The 19,734-nt window shown below is 29.9% G+C and overlaps 1 protein-coding gene and 1 long non-coding RNA gene across 2 annotated transcripts in view; one reads left to right on the top strand and one right to left on the bottom strand.

Moving 5' to 3' along the window:
- LOC141533543 (uncharacterized) overlaps positions 1 to 19,734 on the top strand; it is a 233,272-nt gene that overhangs the window by 71,478 nt on the left and 142,060 nt on the right. The window lies entirely within an intron of this gene.
- Positions 9,157 to 10,833, bottom strand: LOC141533732 (uncharacterized). Its single transcript, XR_012480336.1, has 2 exons — positions 10,608 to 10,833; positions 9,157 to 9,506 (listed from the first exon to the last, which is right to left on the bottom strand). It is a non-coding gene; the product is annotated as an uncharacterized LOC141533732 (long non-coding RNA).

Below are 19,734 nucleotides of genomic sequence, written 5' to 3' on the forward strand. Positions count from 1 at the left end.
CTATAATGTTGCATGAGTCGCCTCTACTCGGGTCAGAGTACAATATCGCTTCTCCTTTACTCTTATGATCTATTATACATCTATGTGTTTGTGTATACGTAAGCGCATTTATGCATAGACAAAGACATACATGTGTACTATTTTACATTAAATTATTTACTGTGACCAAATTTTTATATTAAATTAGTTAGATAAAAATTAATTTGTGCATAGATTACAAATTATCATTAGTTTCTTAGATCTAAATTTTTCTTTTTATTTAAGTCGTTATTTTATTCGAAAATAAAAGAAAACATTTATTTATTTTTTTTTGTTTAAACTTAAATTATAGTTATTAAATTTTGTTCCTTAAATTTTATCAACATTTATTTTTTTTTTCTGTTGATACTAGAATTATCATGACATTCCTTTTTATTTTTTTCTTTTATCATTATTTACTTTTATTTTATTTAAACTATTGTTTATATATACATTTATTTTGTTATCGAAAACTTCTATTTCGGATCTCGACAAAGTTTAAAATTCCATTAGGGTATTTGTTCAGGCTCAAATCCCTTAGTATGATCAGGCCCAACTAAAACTAAATTTTTCAAATAAGTTTCTTTTGAAAATACTATTGATAAATTTGAAGATAACAAAATTTTAAAAATAAAATAAATGTATGTAATTAGTTGTAAGAACATAAAATTATTTATGAATAATTAAATTCTATTTGTTATAAAATAAAAATGTCGGACGTTGAGTCCGACATAACAATAACAACAGTGGTTTTATAAATTTTACAGTTTCAAACGGTAAAAATTGCCATTTTAATATGTATTTTATAATATCACGCCAAGTAATTTTTAAAAGTAATAATAGTAAATAACAACCCTGACTGCTTAAATTTTATAGTTTTAAATATTATTTTCGGATATAATTTATTAAATTTGCTATCGGGATTAACAAAAAAATTAACAATAAAAAAAAATATAAATAAAAAAATTTTTTTATTTTGTCTTTTTTTTTTTTTTTTTTTTTTTTTTAATTAATATTTTTTACGCTTGCCTTAAAAATAAATTCAGAAAAATATTGCCCTAACCGAGTTTCGAATAGTAACCTTAACGCACGCGAGACTATCACCTAACCGCAAAGCTATAAGAACGTTGGAGGGTCATTTTTGTCAGAAGTTTTATTAACCACGTATTTCTGGCTATTTTGGTAGTGTTGAAATCGGTGCTGTCCAACACGTGTTAAAAAAGTCATGCGCATTGGCAAAAAAAATACAGTCGAGTCGCGTTATGAGCCCTCCTTGTGTCTCTCTCTTATTAACGCGAGTCTGGTTCAAAAACAAAGAAAACAAGTCGGACTCATAACGCGATTCGACTGTAGTACATGCTAATGCTCTGCAAGAGCACTAACGTTACAAATAAGGAGAAGGGGAAGGTCCTACACTCTGGGAGAATTTAACGTTTGAAACAGTAAAAATTCTACTTTTAAAATGTATATTTTACCCGTCGAAGCACATCAATAATTACAGTTCCATCTTTAGCGTTGCGTTTAAAATTTACCATTTTACTTTGTAAATATTGACGTTGCTTATATAAAAATTTACTAACTGTAGTTTATATTTTTAAATATCATACCATCATTTTTTACATACGGAATTATAAATATCAAAGTCAAAGTTCTTAATTATTATACTTTAACATTTTCGACTTTCACATAGCGATTATTACTGTTTGAAATAGTATTTTTTAGCGTGTAAACAATAAATTGTAGCATTTAAATAATAAATATTACATAGTGACTAGTAAAATCACGATTTTACTGATTGAAATGGTAATTTTTATCAGTTGATCATTACTTATTACAACTCGACTATCATTTATTACAGTTTACTTTTTTCTGTGTATAAATGTAAAATGGTAATAGTTTTGTAAAACACTAAATATGGTAAGACAATTAAAATTATATTCTTTTTTTAGTATATATAAATATATGAAAGCTCTTCAAATAAGCTTTATTGTAAATACCATACCATGTGTATAGTCTTAAATATATGTCCTATTCTGCTATGCCAATTATGAAATTTGCTGTTGCACTTTTTTTTTCTTTTTCTTCATTGTACACCAGATTGGTAAAGCAGTAAGTAAATAAATAATGAATTAGGGTGAAATAAGGTTTTAACCGCCGGTTCACTAGAAATCCATGATTTTTTTTTAGTAGATTTCATAGATTGCTGACTATTATCAGTTTATCAATCAAGCTATATTTTGAAAATTAAGATTTTTTATTATTAACACTTTCCCCCGCGATCCTTATGGGGGGTGGTTCATTGTAAAATCCGCTCTTAGACCATTTCTATATCACATTTAGAAGACTACTACTAAATTTGAAGTCTACATATAATAGTTATAGCTTGGAAACTAAAAATTTTTATTTTTAACATCCACTCCCGCAAATCCCTGTGAGGTGAGCTATCGTAATATTCGTTCATCTATTATTTCTACATCTCTTATAGAAGACTAGCTGTTACCCGCCCGCTTCGCTGGGCATTTTATAGAATTGTATTTTTAGATCTAAATTTGAAATTTAATTAAAGTATTTTGACTTTCATAAATTCCAAATTTCTTCGAATTAGCATATACTTTTTATCCATGTAATTATTTCAGCTAATATTCGTTGTAGGAGCTTTAGTTTAAAACGGGAATTTTTCATTGTTAACGCCCCCGCAACCCCCCTTGTGGGTGGAATTTTGTAAAATCCGTTCTTAGATGATCTCTACTCGGCGAAAGGAATATTCCTGCCAAATTTCAAGTCTTTAGGTCTTATAGTTCCTGAGATATCGTGATGAGTGACTATATCTATAGAATCTCTCATATATATATTTAGATTCCTACCAAATTCGGAGTCTATAGGAGCTGCAGTTTAAAAACGGGAATTTTTCATTGTTAACGCCCCCGATATTCTCTTTGGGGGAAGAATTTTTTAAAATCCGTTCTTAGCTGACCTCTACGTAGCAAAAGTAATATTCCTACCAAATTTAAAATTTCTAGATCTGATGGTTCTCGAGATATCATGTTAAGTGACTATATCAATGGGAATCTCCTTTAATAATATAGATTATTTTAAAACAAATAAATACTTTATAGAAAAAAATAAAAATAATAATATTATAAAATAAAAAATGAAAAAATGATTTTCAGAGGATAAACGATTACACCAATAAACCATTAATTATAAAATAATTGTTTACATAGATAATTAATAATTCACACTCGACTAGTTCTCATAATCACTTTGTCAAAGACAGTGTTTTGTGGTCGGGTTCGGGTATATAGTATCATATGTATCAACATTAATATGAGCAGGGATTAAGAAAGGTTGAATAGAGGTACGAGTAATTGCATATTACATTACATTGTAAGTCAGCATACCGTTTTACGTTCTCTTCTTTGTTTGAATTTGTATTTATCCATCCACACATGCATGTATAGTGTGTATGTACTCGTACTCGTACTTCATGTTACACAACACACAGTATAGATAAACATTTATAAAGAAGGTAATATAGTAATATAGTAATATAGTAATATAGATATAAATACATATATATACAATAGTTCGGAATCCTAACAAAGAGTGCCTTAGGTTCTAGTATAGACTCTGTACCGATAACTCTTGAAAACCCGCTTACCACCGATTGCAACCGGGTACCGATACATTGTACGTTACATTACATGTAATGTAATAATATATAATATATAATGTTGTGTTGAGCTAAGAGTGTAATCGGTATATGAGCCTTTTACTTCAGTTCGGCCTCTACTCAGAAAACTCGAGGCAAGGGGCATATATGTATATCAAGGCCATCAACTTATCGATCAAAGTTGCAAACGTGCGAAAGGTAATTTCGATCAAGTGTTCCTTTCTTTTTCTCAAACTATTTTTTATCTTATTTACTTATTACTTATTAATATGTTGACTTCTTTTTTCATTACAAAACAGAGAGAATTCTCTTAACCGATTATAATTATTATATTCTTAAACACAATGTAGAATGGTAATTATTGATATGTGAGATGGTAAAACGGATTATTAAACGTAAGCCACTTGATTGAGTAATTTCTCTGATTCTAAATACCGATTTCGTCTATAAAAACATACTAATTATTGCTATTTTATATTCAGAAGAACACTATAAGCGTGCGACATTACAACTCTACATTAATGAGTTTTTTTGAAATGTCTCATTAGAAAAATTACTAGACCAATCTACGTAAAATTTGTATCAAAAAATGCAGCAGATTTCGCATTATGGTTTTAATATATGATACATCCTCAATTGGTAATCTTTAACCTTCATTTTTTAGGTTACAACATAATACCTTTCATAAATTATAAATTCGGTATTTTCGATTTTCATTTAAATAAAATCAAAATAGAAATTTAAGGATTTATTTATAATGTACTTGAATCAAAATTTATTTATTCAATAATATTTCAGTTAGTATCAAATCAAATTCAAAATTTATATTGAATATCGAGTTGAAATGAAGCAACCAAATCAACTCACTTTTCATAAAAAATGTCTGTTATTTAATAACATGTCCCGAAAATAAACTAAATATTTATCTGAAATTATCTAAATATTTACTTATGTACAAAGAGACTTTTTTTTTAAATAAAATCATTAAACCAATCGATCTAACTAATCTCATAAATCCCAGTTAACCTTTTGAGTTTAAAATATTCTTTCAATATTTTGAAAATTAAGAAACTACCGACTTTTCATTGCAAATTTTATTTTTGGTAATTTTACTTATGTAAATAAAACGTAATAATTTTATTGTTGATTGACTAATTAGATATCTCTAAAGTTGAATTAAATTTTGATTACGATGATAAAGATGTCAATATACAAAACTAAAGATCATTTGTTGTTTATATAGATTAACTTGTAAGGCATTTCGATAATATGAAAAGAGAGCTAAAAATAATTATAAGCTCATCAATTTGGAGTATAATGGACGACTTTTTTTATATTTGAAGCAAAGCAAATTATAAATTTTTATAGACGCAATTACAGCTTAATAATAAAAAGTGAAAAAAAAAAAAAAAATAATAAAGTCTATTATTATATAACGGCAAACTGAATTGAAGAAAAATTTTTAGTAAATAATCACAATAAAAACTCAACAGCATTTGAATCAGTCTTTTTTAAAATCTCATCATAAACAATTTATTTCACTAGAAAGTCGAACGCGCTTCGCGCGCTTCTTTCAGAATGTTTATTGTCGACAATTCAATTGATCAATATTTTTACAAATTTAATTCATTAATATTTAACCGTTACCATAGTTACTATTTCCATAGTAACAGTTGGCCTATAGGCCAATTACTATAGTAATCGTTGCTATCCCGACCAAAAATTCAAGTTCGGCGGTGGTTCGTTCCAAATTAGGCATGCCGAGTTCCAAGCTCGCTACGAATCAGGAAGCCGAAGTTGGGCCACGTCCCGGAAGTAACGCAGTCGCGAGTTTGGGCCTAACTTGCCTTCCGACTTAGGCGTTGGTTTGGATAATAATAACAAATTTGTTATTAAAATATTAATTAGAATGCAATTTTTGACTTCTATGCTGTTTTGACTTTGAATAACCGATATATTGTAATTATAAACGTTTATTAGATATTAAGCAGTTCATTTATTTATAGCAGAGAACTTCTTATCATTCAGTCAGAATTTCAATTTAAAATTCGATTGTGAGTGTATTAGATTATACCACGTATTACTAGAGATTAAAATTAAATCTCCACAATGGATATCAGAGATCCATAAAAATCATAAGAAACTTTTTTTTTCAGGAAATTTAATTTTCTACGAAAAATTTTTTCCCGCTTTTTCATTTTGACTAAGCAATATGATGTAATTAACAATATATAATGGTTACTATACAGCTAATTCATTTATAGTAATAAAATCTACGTAGTTGACTATGTTGCTTAGATAAAATTATGCTTGTCAAGGTGAGTTTATAATTCAACAATTTGACGAACTTAATTATAATATTTTTTTTTTAATTTATTGCTTATTTATATAACATAATATCCACGCATTAAAAATGTGCAATAGTAACATTAATAAATAACAAGTAACATATTATTTATTAAAAGTTTGGGTTTGAGTTTAAATATTATTGGTTCAATTGTCCCCGAGCGGGGGTCAACTGAACCATTCGATGCGTTTGCGTAAATTAATAATTTTTTAGAATTCACGTTATTTATTGATTAATTTCCCTATACTCATTCTTATGATTACCTGGAGTCGGTTTGTGGTAGGATGATGAGTTCTAAAATTATTAATGATTGAAGTCAGTTTTTTAACAATTTATTTAATATGGTGCAAAACAAATAAAAATTTCATTAAGAAAAAATGTTATAGTTAAAAATTATTTAGTCCACTAGAATTGGTGATTCATGAATTTTTTTTAAACTTAACTTTCGATAAAAATGATATTTAAGGTATTTTACAAATAATAAATGACTGTAAACTTCTCAGTGTTGTAAGCTGTTTCTTTGGTGCGAACTTGACTCGCTGAATTGTTTAAACTAATCAACGGATAAACAAATGTTTCAGACGACATTTAGAAACGTTTAAGCAATGAAATTCTAGAAAAAAAGCCAAAAATAATATATATTTGACAATATTTGAATAATCATTCCTACAAAATTTTGATAGAAACTGTTGTTTGAAAATAAGAATTTTTCATTATTAACGCTCCCTAAATCCCTTTTGGGGTTAAAACTTGATAAAATCCATTCTTATAATATTTATACTATCCATTTTAAACATTAGGGTGGTTAAATATTGATTTAAATAGCAGTCGCATATTTTTTGTAAAAAGAGAAAAAAAAAATTTTTCAACCCAAAATTATAGTAAAAATTGTGCTTAAATGCTCCTTAAATATTTGCTATACATGCAATAATTCAATTGATTTTACTATCTGTTGTCTCATAGTTATCTATTCACACCTATTAGCCACCGAGTGAGGCCATTTAATCCAATTAATTAATAGATTATCTGATAATTAGACGATTTATCTTATTAATGAGCCTAATTCAATTGACTACTGATGAGTTTTAATGAGTCTTTGTTCGCGAGCATATGTTAAGTGCTCATTAACAGGTTTTGTCGCGAGATAAGATTTCAAAAAAAGTTTCTGTTGTTTTTGTTTCTAAGAAAAATTTTTTTTTCTAAATAATAATAATGATGGGATTTCTCGGATTAACGACTATGTAAGAGGTAATTGGTGGTGTTATTTATATATTCGATAATTCGATGTAACTTAAGTGTTGAAACAATAATGGGCGATTTAATTGGTAGCAATTGGAGCCTGTGTTAAGAATCCGTCAATATTTCAGTCACTACTTAACCCGTAAATTAAATCATTGTTTATAGACCACTTATTTTTATTTATTACTAAAACTAAATGTTTAGAATTTTTTTTAAAAACATATTCCAACGCTACGGTTGAGCTGATGAAATACTGAATTTTCACAAAATCTATTTTAAAAAAAGAATTTCAAGAATCTTAATATTTTTTTCAAAATATTCTTTTGACTTTCTTTTTTTTGTAATATTTTTGATAAACTTTATTAAAAAAAATCTGGAAATCGGTTGACTGCGCAGGCCAACCTTAGAACTTTCCGCTAAGTTTGAATTTGAAGCATCTTATAATGTGTTTTTCGATTAATATTTGAGCTTGTCAATCTCAAAGCAATGTTTTTCACATTTTGAGTTCTTCAAGCTCAAAGTGTATTCATTAAAAAACTATAACTTTTAAATGCGTCGTTCAATTTTCTTTTTAAAAAAAATGTTCGACGCAGTTTTTAAAGTTCAAATAGACAACATATGGGTTTCTATTGATTGATTAAGAATTCGCGAAGATATCTTAAAAAAATACCGAAAAACAAAATTTTGTGAACTTTCAAATAACTATAACTTTTGAATGCGTTGTTCGATTTTCATTTTTAAAAATGCGTTCGACGCAGTTTTTTAATCATAAAAAATGTATACATGGTTTTATTATGATTTTTCGGCACGCTTTAAAGTTATTTGAAAAAAACATACAAATTAAATTTTTTTTTGATCTTTTTTTTTTTATTTTTTCGGAATGGCTTAATAGATTAACTCTCCAATCTAATTAGATCTAAGTTTCGATAAACCCTTTCGAATTTCGTGTCATAGAATTCAATCGGTTCATTCATTTTCATGAAACTGTACGACAAAAATTTATTTACACACACACACGCGCGCGGCCGGACACCTCGGCGGAAATAGTCAAAATAGCTTCCTGGGAACACAAAACATGGAACTCCGATAAAAGTTCAACTTTCGAAAGTCCGACCGAAATCAATAACTTCCCTTTAGTGAAAAAGTTTCAATTTTTTTAGTAGGAAGTTAAAAATATACACTCATCGGATTTGTTCATTTTTAATAAGCTTAATTGATTGTCAATAAAAATTTAACAATTATTAACAAACATTTAATAATTGTTAATAAACATTAACTTAAAGCCTTGAATAAAAAGAGTTTAAACATTAAACTTTTAGGACTTCTCACAATCCTATAATTTCAATAGATAAGTCCATTAGATCGAGCAATTCCAATGATTTTTAGATCTTAACGTCCACAAGACATGCTTATTTGAGAAAAATTAATTAACTTTTAATAAATATTTGCTAACTGTTATTAAATGAATTTTTCTTCCAGAAAATATTCATTAATAGTTGAAAAGTATTGAACTATCTTTAATAAATGTGTGACATTACGAAAGGGTTTAAAACCTCGTCTCGTTTTAACATGACTTTCCTGTGCTCTGGTTCGCCATTGTCCAGGGTTCGATTAGGAATCTCATAACAGAAATAACTTAGAGCTAATCAATAATAAACGAATAATAAAACAAAATTCAAGTAACACAGTGAATTTATTCATCGATCAAAATAATACGATTTATTATTGATCAAACATATAAACATCTCCGATTAAATGCGGCTAAGATACGATTAACAATTATTTCTTTCTTCCTTAAAATAAATGAATCTACTTATCTACTATTTGTGCAGCCTTTCCTTGGGACTCACGTCGTGATCACGTACTAGCACAAACTGCGTAATTAACTAACTACTACCCAAATAATCATTCTATCCAGTCAAAGGAAGTTTAGTTGCCAAAGTAGAGGCACCAGGCTCGTCAAGCACCTCGACCACCCTGATACGTCTCCGACAAGGTACACCAACAAGGAGCACCTTCTCGTCCAAGTGCTAATCCTCCTAGATTTGAGTCACAATATTCTATTACTCATATGACGAAACCAGGCACCCTAGTCTCAGTACATACGCCTATTCACGAACCTACTGTGGTTTTCAATTACTATCAGAGGACTTCCGACCGTATATGAAGTTCATAATTGCTTCAACTCTGCGCTCCAGACTGTACTGCTAGAGTGTACCACTCCACGGTCTGAAAAGATTAGGTATACTTAGTTCTGTCTCGACTAGGTGTACGACCCAGCTCAGGGAATGATCACTCAGTGCTATTCGATAGGAGCCAATTTTGTCATTCTGGGAAACAAAACATACCCAGCAAAATTTTACGAAATCTAAAGTTTCTAAATTTTTATAGTTATTTCTTGCTTTTATGATAAAAATCTAAGCAGTGATTAGAAAACCTAGAATGACATCTATTAAATAATTCAATTGGGCGAAATTAAGGCGTTGGAATTCGATCGTAGCTAAACGGTTAAATTTATAAAAGAAAAAGTACAATAGTGAAGAAGTAAAACACAATGTGGGAAACAAATGACTTATTAACAGTAGGAAAATATAAACCCAGCTCGAGAGCTCGAATTGATCTGCCAAGACCGAACAAAGAAATCGGTTATAAGCCCTTTCTTTTCCTCTGCTACTAAGTACAGTTCTCGCGCTCAGGCACTGCCTAGCGGCGTACACGGAATTACGACCGTCCTCACTATTCGGGCCTCCCTACTTTCTCTCTATTTCCACGGCTGTGCTCTTTCTCCCACTCACAGCTTGTCCTTGGCGCTCTTGCCATCTCTCTGTTTTTCTTTTTCTTTCTATTTTTCTTTTAAGTAAGTTGCGCGTGCATGTATTATTTCTTTTTAAATTTTTAAATTTACAAATTGACGGAGCCCGTCACAAATTAACTAATAGTTTTCAAATAAATTAATTAATCAACTCAGCTTCGCCTCGGACGTCAAAGTTACACCCGTTTTCGTAAATTCGCGCCACAAATTTTAGGCTTAAATTGCAAAATTTTTGTTATCGGGAAAATTGCCCCTTTGCGGCCTTATGACGTAATAGTATATTAAAGCTAGGGAAGAAAAGTAAGAAATGTCTCAGATCACATGTAATTATTGACCGAGGCGAAGACCGTTTTCTGCAAGAAAAAAAATACGTGAAATTTCCTAAGACCCCCAAGTGAGATTTGGTAAGATTTAGCTTGATCCCCTCCCCCTCTAGAACACCGCACGTAATTAATGGACGCCCCCTTAATAATTTTAGATATAAGAACTTTAATTAAATAGTGGTGATGCTACTTAACTAGATTTTCCTAGTTGAGAGAATCATATTTTTGTCTCAGTACAAGTTGGATGAACAAGTTAGTTAAAGAAGTATCCGCTTGGTTCTAAACTTCTCGCAGCTAGAATTCTAAAGTTCAGGCATTTAACTCTACTTGAAAAATTTTCAGATCTCAGAAATTTAAATCTCAGATGAAATCATTTGATTTTAAATGTACTGCCATTTAAAAAATTAATAAATGAGCTTTTCTTCAAAAAAATACATTTATTAATAATTGTTAATAAATTCTTTCATCAGTGTGTGATTGTAAAAAAAAAAAAAACTCTAAAAATATATATTATTTCCATGAGTTGATTTATTCTAAAGCGTGAAACTGAACAGCTACTTAAAATTGTTATAAAAAACTAAAATATAATTAGATAATTACTAACATAAAAAAATTGCAAAATAACTCTACTTTCTTAAAATTATCAGTGCTCATCCATTAATTGACAAATTAATAAATAAATAAATAAATAAGCAAGTTACTTTAGACATTATACAAAAGAATTAAGCAATCAACAAGAACTTCAGAAGCGTTGCGATAGCAATTAGTGCAGCGTTAAATTTTTATTAAGAATATAACGAAACAAAGTCTTTAAAATTCATATAGTTAATGTTAAAAGAATGGCTTTGGGCAACACTCTGTAATAAAATAAAATAAACTAAAATTTTAACAGGATTTGCTTACACTTAGGGTAAAAGACCCCATTAGTGGCGGGGACCCCATTACTGACACTATCTTTGATTTTCGTACTTATCTAATTAATTAAATCATTAATTTCTTTTATGGATAGGGGACATCCATTAATTACGTGAGCTCAGAATGGGGGGGGGGTCCAATGAAATCTTACCAAATCTCATCTAAACCGAGGGGGGGATAATCGAAAATCTCACCTCAATTTAAAAAAAATATAAAATATTACAGACATTAAAAAAAAATTATTTTGAGTGTTTATTTTGCCCTCTAAAATAAATTTTATGTCTATTAAAATCATTTAGTTCGTGTTGTTTTTATGTTTTTTTGGCTTTGAATTTTATTTAATTTAAATAAATTTACGATGGTACACTTGAATGGTTTATTATTCTCATGAATAATAAAAACAATTTTAATTTAAAATATTTTTAGGGTCAATCTCAGGGGGGGGGGTCCAGACAAATCTCACTAAATCTCACATAAGGGGGGGAGGAGTCTAAACTGATCAAAAAAGAGGTCACGTAATTAATGGATGCCCCCATATATTATTTCTAATTTTTAAGACCTTTAGATCGAAAAAATTTTTAATTTTTATTCCTAGTAGAACATTTTCTCATTGAAAAAAAAAGTGCCACTATTGGGGGTTAAAGGTGCCACTAATAAAGTCTTTTACCTTATTAGATATTTATAATTGCCTCAATTGAAAATGTGAAATTAACGATTGGTGTAAGTGCACGGCAACTGATTTTAATTGAAATTAGAGTTAGAATTAGGCATAACTAACCGGTAAAGAGATTAATGTTTAACACTCGAGTTTAACACAACACTACATAAACACGGAAGCTAATGTATTTGTACAGAAACTGACCCAAGACATACAACCCGACTAGAAATTACTTTGGGAATGCTCAAGGTATACGTTGGGGCCCCATTGGGTTTCAACGGGGTATGCCCAAGATTAAAAATAATAAATTATTGCCAGTTTTTCCCAATTGGGATCTCTGTGGGACCTCATTGGGAAAACCTAACGTAGAAATAATAAATAACTGCCATGGCATAAAGTTTATTTTATCTGAGATCTATTGAAAAACTGGATTGCGAAATTCATAAATAATCTGTAAATTTAACCAATCGTTAATTTAGATAAAAAACAATCATCCAAATATGTGTGTGCTTATATTAGTTGTATATATTTGTCATAAGTAAAATAGAAATAAAAATAAAAATTAATCGTTAAGAAAGGTAAAGCACCCAGTAGATAATAATAAAAATTCTGAAAACTGTTCAAATTCGCGTAAAATGCCACTTAGAGGAAAAATCAAAATTTTCGAAAAATTCAAATTTTTGAAAAAAATTTTTTACCAAAATAATTTTCAACAGAAAACCTCTACAAAATTGTATTTTCAAGTCAGTTAATTGAATAAATAAAAATACATTCTTGAAGCTTGAGCATAACATAAAGTATATTACAGTCAACCGATCGAGTTGATGTGCACCAAATGAGTATTGTATTCTTCAGTATTCCTGCTTGGACCAGAAGTAACTTGAAGGACTGACGAAACTAAGGACCCCAGTTCGAGCCCAACCCACGCCAAGGATTTTTTCAATCGATAAGTCTGTATCAATGCAAATAAAGATCGTAAATAAGTTCAAATATGATATGAGTATCGGATCCTAAATTATTCTTAATTTTTTCAAAAATTGTACTATTTTATTTCCAAAATTTAGATTGAGCTTTGATGGGGATTTTCCCATTGGGCCCGAGGAATTGCCCAATGAGGACCCCATTGATCTTTGCGTTACATCCCAATGTGGGGCCCCAACAGGGGATCCCAATGGGGACCCTATTGGTTTTACTTTTAAATTTCTGGTCGGGAACGTGTATTGAGTGTTTGGGTTGCCACAAAATATATTATTCTGATCGTTACAAAACATTACTCGTTTTATTCTTATCATTTGTAACTATCGTACTAATTTATTGATTTAATAAAAGATTTCATGAATCTTACATAAATACTTTTATCTATATTTCTTATTATTTTTGTCTCTATTTTTCTTTTTATTTATCAGTAACAAATACCAAATAGATTTTAGTTCATTGTCTGTCTATACTGGTTACCATTTCATTCACGTTTACTCACCCAGTTTACTATTATTTTGATTTTTATTATTTACATTTACTTAGCAAAGTTGGTACGACTACTGTACGATAAAACAAGAGTTTCCAGTTATAACCCATGTAAATATTATATTTATTTACATTTTACGTTGAGTAAAGTTTCTCTGTATCTTAAATAAATTTTTATAATAGTTTATTGTTTGAACTTTTAGTCGCTAGACAATTACTTTTTGCTTTGCTATAAAGCAATATTAATTCTAATCTTGCTAAATTATATTTATAAGACTTTTCTCCGCCGATTAAAATTCCCCAAACTCTTTCCCATTAAAAATAAGTATCGATATTTTTCTGAATGGGTTCAAATCGAATTTTTAGTTTTATAGGTAGATTTCTTGAAAAATCTGCCTGTTACAAAAGTATCTATGTTAGAATTGACATAAAATCTGTCTATATATATATATATATATATATATATATATATATATATATATATATATATATATATATATATATATATATACTTCTTCTGTGCTAATTGAAACATTTCATTGTAATAACATTTTAATCATAGGTTTGATCAAAACTGTAACAGCTCATTCAACTAAGCTTAAAATTTTTAAATTTAGTACTTGTGTACAAAACAGCGTCTGTCGAGTCCTCTAGTTTAACTGTAATATGTTTTATTTTCCTGCATTATACCGAAAAAGCATCAGTTTAAAAGTTTCTGTGTATAGATAAAACTGGCCTTGTCAACATAATTACGGCTACAAATCTTGACGGATCTTGATGAAACTCAATAAATTTATCATATGAACGAAAATTTCGGTCATGTTCATTAATGGGCAAAATCATTTTATTAGCTGAAACTTTTGGGTGTTCATGAAAATCAAAATTTTGCGAGATTTTTCAAAATAACTTCGAAACCATAATGGATAACTAAACTCTGGCAATTGAATTTTAAAGTTTATGTAACTAACTTCAATTTATTTTATGATACTTTCTTCTATCATAAATCTTACTATTTTTTTCTGCAGCTTTTAAAATCAGCAAAAATATGAAAATTATTTGTAAGTGAGTATCCTCGAATAAATACTGCATAATTCATTGTATTGAAATTCAGTAAATTCAAAACGTAAATATTGTAGGAAATTCAACGATAATTTAACAGAGATTTAGAATATTATGTAATTTTTCATATCGTTAAGTTTCGATCGTTTATTCGGTTTTCTTCAGGTTCATTAAAAAGTCATAACAGTAGTCAGCACATCACATCAATTGAGACTTACAACCCTAGCCATCAACATTCAAATGTTCTATCAACTAATTTATATAAATAAAAATAAAATGCCGCATGTATGTCCACGCATTACTTGAAAACGGCTGGACCGACTGAGCTAAATTTTTTTTTGTTGTTTTCAGAATTTTTAGGAGAAGGTTTGTATGTAAAAAAATTTTTAAAAAATCCTTCCTCAAAGGGGATTGCGGGGCCGTTAACAATGAATAATTCCCATTTGTAAACTATAGCTCCTATAGGTCCTAAATTTGGTAAAAATCTTCCGTAAGAGATATATATGTCAGGGAGGCAGGAGTTATTGTTGGAGATTCAGCATCTTGTGATTTACTCATTTATATTGTTACAATTAATTAATTTTCACAATTACAAAAAGATCAATTATTATGAATGAGTAGATAAACTCGTACGAGGTTAAGTTAATTTAGAACGCAAACAATGTTAATAATATCTTGCGATAGACCGAGACTTAGGAAAACGAATTCGCGATCACCAGGACGTCCGTTCGATCTCGATCTCAAAGCAAGACTGTCTTTTCAAAAACTATTCTCAAATAGTCTGCCTGCTGCACATTTCTCTTTTCCTTATTAATTTTATGATACCCCTATCGTCCTGGGATCCCGACTACGTTGACAACCATGTGCCTACCTAGGCCTAAGCCTACCGCAATAAAACATTTTAGATATATCTTATTTTACAAAATATTAAAGTAACAGTACATTTCTTAAAATAACTAAAAAATAGAAATATCCTAAAGAATATTCTCATCTCTTTGTCAGAAAATACTCCACTAGACTTTACTCTCCGACATATAAATGATCTATGAACGAATTTTACGATAGCTCGCTCCACAGGGGGGTTACGGGGGTGAATATTAACAATGAAAATTTTTAACTTCCAAATTGTAGATTCTACAGACGGCAAATTTTGGTTGAGTCTTCTATATGTGATGCGGAAATGATCTAAGTCGCCAGTCTGGTATAAAAATATCAATAAAAAATAACCGATTTGACAGATATTCAAATTATGCGAAAAAATTACAGTTTTCAGGATAAAAACAGGTCCCTCATAGAAACAACTGCATGTATTACGCTTTGTGCACGTGTAACTACTCAGACCCCTGATAAATTCTTAATATGAACCAAAAATGACTATTTTCTCTGTAACCGGGGGGTTTAACCCAGGTCCAGTTAGCTACCCCTTTCCTCTTTAGAAAGGGCGCCACTGGGATTTTAGACACGGTGTCTCAGAAACCGGGGAAGCATGAGAGGGAAAAGACAGGGTCGTGAGAAGTCCGAGAAAGGCTGTAAATAAAACTGAGAAAATTTATTTATAAAAATTGAACTGATTTATTCAACCAACTCTACAAACTTAACAATTTCCTTAATACTAACTTAATTGTGAGAACCTCTCACCTACGTTGGCCCTTGCCAATTATTCCTACAACTTAAACTAACTTAATCGTGAGAACCTCTCACCTACGCTGGCCCTTGCCAATTTTTCTTACAACTAAATAACCAATTTATTCAACCTCGTCACTCCGACGGAATACCTTAAAATCTAATTTTTCCCCTCGTCAACCTGACGGCATTTCAAAATTCTCAATTTTCACGTCAACCTGACGGATTCTCAATTAAACCTAATTCCACGTCAACCTGACGGATTCCTTATTCTATCATTTTTCCTTACTTATCTATTACATCGTCCACCGGACGCTAACTCAATCTCTCTAACTTTTATTGCTTCTAAATTCTCCGAATTTTAATTCCAAATAACAATCAAAATTTTCCTACAATTCTTAATACAAAATTTTCAAATTCCCAAAATTTATCACTTGTCGATTTTCCTAATTTATTCATTTCAATACAATCCTAATCACAGAATCTACAGAATTACTTTTCCAAATTTCTCAACCAAAATTCTTCAACTAAATTTCACCAAATTTCACTAAATATCTTCTGACAATTTTTTCTTTAATAATTTCCTATTTCCCAAATTTCCTCAACTCAATAATTAAAATTGCTTTATTCAATTTAGCCAAACGGCCTAAATTTATCCTTCCACAATTGCCAAAAATTTAACACATAACTATAAATGACCTTTATCCTAAACTACGTACTTATTCAAATTTATTATCAAATTTTCTGAACTAATTTTTAAATAATTTTTTGAAAATTATAAACAAAAGACCGAATTGAATATATTTATTTTCTTATTTTCCAGTTAATTGATAAATGTCTTAAGTTCTATTGTCTTAACTACTAAGTGACCTTGACGAACTTAACTCGATTGGAATTTGCTAATACGTGAAGACTACACGAGACGATTATATTTATTCTCAATAAAAACTTAGATTGGTTAATTCGGCCTAATGACGATTAGAATGGCCTGAATAACCAATTTACCTCAAGTTCCAATTAATTCTGTCAACGATGGGGTTTGTCCAAGAGCAAGTAAAATTTTGTGAACAGCAACTTCCTTCAGCTTCTCGAGTCCGTAAATTCCTTTCCTCGTCTCCTCGATCTCAATTTTCTCTCGTACAAATTATCTCTGTAAAAGCCGATAAATAAATAACGGATCAAATACAAATTCGTCAGCCTAACGGCCTGACGGAATGAAATTTTAATAAAGAATTAGAATATAACGGCTCGCTTCGTTCCTCTTTCGTGAAGCCTCGAGCAAATTTCTACTTACGTTTATTTTGATGGTAAGTCACTGAGCACTGTACAACCACAAGTCTCGTCCGCCAAAAGGTCCTGTTTTCGTTTTCGCCGGCTCTTTTATAACCTCTCTCTCAGGTTCTCGAATTTTCCCATTATCTCGTTCCCGCTTAGATTTTCTGGGGGACAGCGGTGGGGACTTAGCGACCCGTACGACCCGGTGACGAGTCTTACAACTAGCTACTCACGCTCAGAAGGTACGGAGTAGTCACATCTCTTTGAAAAACTCGATTAAAAAAAACCATTTTTTCTGAAACATAATTCTAAAATTTAAAAAACACGTGACCAGTCTAGCACAGGCATTCTTGTAGTATTGGCTCATTTTCGTTTTATATAATTTAAAAAGTGTTCTATAATTATGTAGAATTCGTGGACTCTAACAATTTGGAAGCGTTTCAAGTTGGAATAAATAAGAAACTCGCCACGTGACTGGCGCACAGTTTAAATATACACACTCGACACTTGAGTCACTTGAGTCACGCGTGCTTTATTCTTAAGCTTGCCGCTCTCTTCTCTTCTCTCCGACATTTTTCCCGAACTATTTTTGTATTACACGTCCATTAACTCTTTTCGTCAGCGTCATCAGTGCCGCGACAATGCAATTTCAATTGTCATCATCAGTTATAATTTAATTGCTTTCTTACACATTTTTTATTGTTTTCAATTATTATATTATATTATATCTATTATCTATTCATTTAAATACTCACGGAAGATAACTAAGTATTATAGATCTACATATATGTATATATAAATATATCCATATATATGATTGTCAACTCGATGAGGCTTCTTCGCTCGTCACAAAACATTATCACGATGTCAGGGTCACGGACAACCAACGCACATGATAACACTCTTTTTATTACTGATTACTTATAACTTATGTATAGTTGTTTCTTTATTAACATAACATATCAATTTTCTATACTTACATAGTATTAACTGATATAAGACTTTGTTAATATTCAAAAAGAGAAATATTTGATAACTGTTAACAAATGTATGTTTGTGTTTAAACTTAGTTTTATTCGATACACAAATAAACAGTTTTGAAATCAATTAATTTATTAAAAGTTGATCTTTTTTTCTGAAGGTGTGTTGAGTAATAAAATGAACCATTTTACACAAAGAGCGAAGTGAAATAAATCAAAAACCTACTTCAAAAAATCTCCGTTAGATGGCTACAATTCTCGTAGATGGAATTCTGAAATTTTCGTATTTAACTTCATTTAAAAATTTTCATAGGTCCAGGGTTCTAATTTTAGATAGGCAGTTTATTTTGCACCAATAGAAGGCTTTGTAAATATGCTGTAAGTTTTATTAACAGCTATTAAATGATCAGCTATTAAATCAACAAATGATAAGCTCTTCTATCACTTTGTTGAGAAATAAATTTCATAATTTGAAATAAAAATTAAAATAAATACACTGCAAAAAATTTCCAATGAATTTTACTATGTATGCATAGTAACACTGGACTATAAGAAAACTGATACAAAATTTACAAGTTCCCATAGTAAACGTATGCGCAGATTACTCAATCGTGTTGTCTACTCTGACGTGGTACTACATGTTATAAAACTATTTCAGGTTACTAATCTTTTCGGACGAAGCACATCGTATAATTATGATAGAACTTCACTTGGTAAGTTCGTTTAATCGTTAATTATACTCGTGCTTCGTCCTCAAGATTAGTAACCTGAAATAGTTTTACAACATGTAGATTTTTAGAGCGTTCAGGAAATATCCTAAACCAATAGCAAGACACCAATCTTTAGATTTATAATATAAATTATCTTTTATTCTTTTTCAATTTATAATCTCTAACATTTCTTATATTTATCATGCACCAAGTACTGACTTTGCTAATGAAGATATATCTGAGTTAACCCTTGTGGAAATAATTCTCTGAAAAAACTCTTGACAAGTCTTTATAACTCTGAATAAGACTTTTCGAAATTCTTCACATCCCTAACTAAGTGAAGGAAAGACTTAATAAGTCTTCAAAACTCTGCAATACTCTTCAAAAGTCAAATTTTCCCTGCAATTTCGGAATTTCTCAAAGAGTTATTAAGACTTGATAAGACTTGTTCAGTTTTACAGGAAAAGAAGAAAATATTTCTTTTCAAAAAAATTACGTATCAGAATTAAATAAAACTATAAAAAAGAAGTAATGCATGTTTTAAAAAAATTTTTTTTAAATAATATTTTCATCACGAAAATACTTTGATGGGCATCGAATCACTCATAGTTGAGCAAGTCAAAACATCAACAGCAAAT

This window comes from Cotesia typhae, unplaced genomic scaffold (assembly GCF_013202065.1).
Source record: "Cotesia typhae breed Kobodo isofemale line unplaced genomic scaffold, CoteBio_Ctyphae scaffold_121, whole genome shotgun sequence".
Lineage (NCBI taxonomy): Eukaryota > Metazoa > Arthropoda > Insecta > Hymenoptera > Braconidae > Cotesia > Cotesia typhae.